The following is a 3,335-nucleotide window of genomic DNA, read 5'->3' as shown; positions in this document are numbered from 1 at the left end:
CTGGCTTGAGCATTTAGAAATCAACAAATGGGAATCAGAATGGGACGAAACTTATCCATAAATGAAAAGTTCAAAAGATTGAGCACTTTTTGTTTTTATGTTAAGAATCTGAAGCAATTCTTCCTCTTTCATTTTCAGGAAGCAATAAAACATTCTAAGTCATTAAGAGTCCGTTTTGGTAACATTCTCATTTCTTGCTTCTCGAATCATGCTTCTCATTTCTTGTTTCCGTTTACTTTTTTTATTTAAGAAAAATAGAACCAATTTTAGTAACTGTTTCTTGTCTTTTGCTCTTTCTTTTTTATCGAAAAGATAAATAGAAAGAGGTTTGGTGATCACTTCTTGTCTCTTGTTCTTTGAACTCATGAAAATTATTTTTTTTTAAATTAAATACCCAAAATTTTTATGATTATTTATTTTTAGATATTTATTGTGCATTTGATAAGTAAAAAAGAGGATAAAATACTGCAATAACAAGAAAAAGAAGGGCGTTTCTGACAAATGAGATATGAGAAAAAAGAGCTGTTACTGCTTCTAAATGATTCTGTTTCTAAAAACTGAAAAGATGAACCAAGAATGTGACCAAACAGCCTGTGAAATGCCCTCCCATAGCTCAAATATACTGAACAAACAGTTGGTAATGAATTTATAAAAACGAAGTTTTTCCCTTGCAACACTGTTATCTCATTATATTCAGGTAACAGCCAGAATTGACACAATGAACTAAACTCTTAAATCACCAATTTAGCTAGTTGATAAGGGTAAATTTAATTATAATATCTAACATAAACCCTTCGACTGCAGAGATTATAACCAAATGGGCACAAATTGTCAAGCACAACACACTGGAAGAAGGCCAACACGTCTATTTTTCATCCCAAAAATATATACAATTGGCAATCTGGGTCAGGTGTCTATTTTTCAAAGAATCAAAGGGGCACACAGATTCCTTTAATTTCATGTTCATGAATCGGGAGTAGGAACAAACTGGTATACAGAAAATGGTAGATAGAAAAACGGAGAGAGAGAGAATGCTCTTACCGGGATTTAAAGGTATAGATGGCGCCACGAAGATGTGAAAGTGAAAGGAGCAGAGCCCTAATTTACGCAGGAAGGAGATGGGAGCCAATTTATAGTTTCTGCCCACTTTCTTGTCCAACGCCTTTTCTTTACAATTTCTTTTCCCCTAATCAATCAATCAAACACAAATGGTTGTTTAGTAAAAAAAAATGGTTTTTAGTTGGACTGGATTCCCGAAAGTTTAAGAAATGATTTTAAATCTTAGAATTTGAAATTTGATTAATGATTTTAAATTAATTACATTATTCGAAATGGAAAAGATTTAAAATAAATATATTTAAAATTTTGTGTTTGAATGATAATCAGAAAAGAAAAAAAAAAGTTAAAAATTTATTAATATAAACTTTTAACTATGATCTGTTGATTGAAAATTAGAATTTGATGAGATTAATTGAGTAATTTACTTTCAAATTCTATCATCGAGCATTTTAGTTATGAAAGTTTTTTAAATAAAATGAGATTTCAAATCACTTCTGATTTCAAAATCATTCAATTTCGTGTCGTACCAAACAATATAATTCATTTCAAATCCGTTATGAATTGAAATCCCTCAAAATCATGAGGTTCCAACATGTCATAAATGTTGTGTTTGGTAGTCAATAAAATACAAATTTAAAAACAAGGGATTCAATTAAAAAAATTGTATTTCATGTTTTTAAATATGTGTTTTGTAGCAAATTTGGAAATTAAATAATAATTTAAATTATTGTTATAAGGGTAATTGTTTTAAATAGTAAAAGTGTTGAAAGTATTTTCAAGTATAGCAAAATGTTAATGTTTATCAATGATATTGTGATAGACCACGATAGACACCTATCACTAATACTGATAGATGTCTATTATAGTCTATTAATGATAGACAGTGATATTTTGCTATATTTATAAATAAATTAGCTCGTTTTCTTTTATTTGAAAATAATCTATTTTATAAATTATAAAAATTAAAGTTACACACTAAATTGAATATAAAATATTATTAATTAATTTATGAACTCGTTTTTTGTAAAAAGTTTTGTATAATTATTGTTTTGTAACCTTTTATAATTTATAATATATTTAACACATATTTTTATTTAACAAAAATAATTGAGTTTACCGATTAAATACCATATTTGTTAATGTTTTTATCTTTTCTAATATAATTCTATAATTTCAAAATTCAAATTCAAAATTTGAATACACTCAAACAAAATATGAAAATGTTAATTTCAAAATTTCACACTGTTTGGATCCCAAAATTTTGAAACAATTTTCAGAAACAGAATTAAGACTATTTATCAAACGTGTATCCGCTAAACTTAATTATCTAAAAACATAAAACATAATTCAAATCACCTACCAAACCGTCCTAGTAGGGGTGGAAGCGGTTCGGTTCCGTTCCATTTGACTACCAAACCGATTTTTTAGTTTGAACCGAACCGGACCATGGTTCGATTCGGTTTCAAAATCAGTTTTCGCATTTAAAAAAAAAAATCCATGTTATATTATTTTTTAATTAAAAACGGTTCGGTTCGATTCGGTTTTACTTTTTATATAAATATATATAGAGAGAGATAGATATATATATATTAGTTGAAAATGGTTCAGTTCGGTTTCAAATTTGGTTTTCGAAAGTGAAATCAAATCGAACCGAATTAATTCGATTTCAAAATTTCTTCAAACCGGATCGAACCTCAATTGTTCGGTTTCACTAAGTTTTCGGTTCGATTCGATTTTTAAAAACGATTTGGTTTTTGCAGTTTGAATTACCACCTCTACATCCTAATTTTTCTTGTCCTTATTCAAAGTATGTTTTTTCATTTAGATTTTTTTAAAAAATATATATATATATATACATATATATATAAAGGGCTCATTTAGCCCTCTTCAATTTTATTTTCCTACAACTTCATACCCAAATGTAGCTTTCAACATCTTAAACTTCAACTTTTCATTTTATTTTCACAAAAGGTAAATATCAATTTATACCTTTAAATTTTGGGTGTTGTATCAATTTAAATCCTAAACTAATAATTGTATCAATTTAAATTCTGAATTTTGGAGATTGTATCAATTTAAATCTCAAATTAATAATTGTATCGATTTAAACTCTTGACTTTTACAAGTGTATTAATTTAAATATTGAACTTTTATAATTGTATTAACTTAAACCTTCTATTATGTTTTATTTAGATATACTTATGAATATTCAAGCATAAATTAATACATATAAGAAAGTCTATGGTTTAAATCGATACACTTATGAAAGTCTAAGG

The sequence above is a fragment of the Benincasa hispida genome, chromosome 8, assembly GCF_027475165.1.
Source record: "Benincasa hispida cultivar pf3 chromosome 8, pf3_genome.v1.1, whole genome shotgun sequence".
In the NCBI taxonomy this organism is placed as follows: domain Eukaryota; kingdom Viridiplantae; phylum Streptophyta; class Magnoliopsida; order Cucurbitales; family Cucurbitaceae; genus Benincasa; species Benincasa hispida.
The sequence above is the reverse complement of the archived record's forward strand: the minus strand, read 5'-3'. Positions refer to the sequence as shown.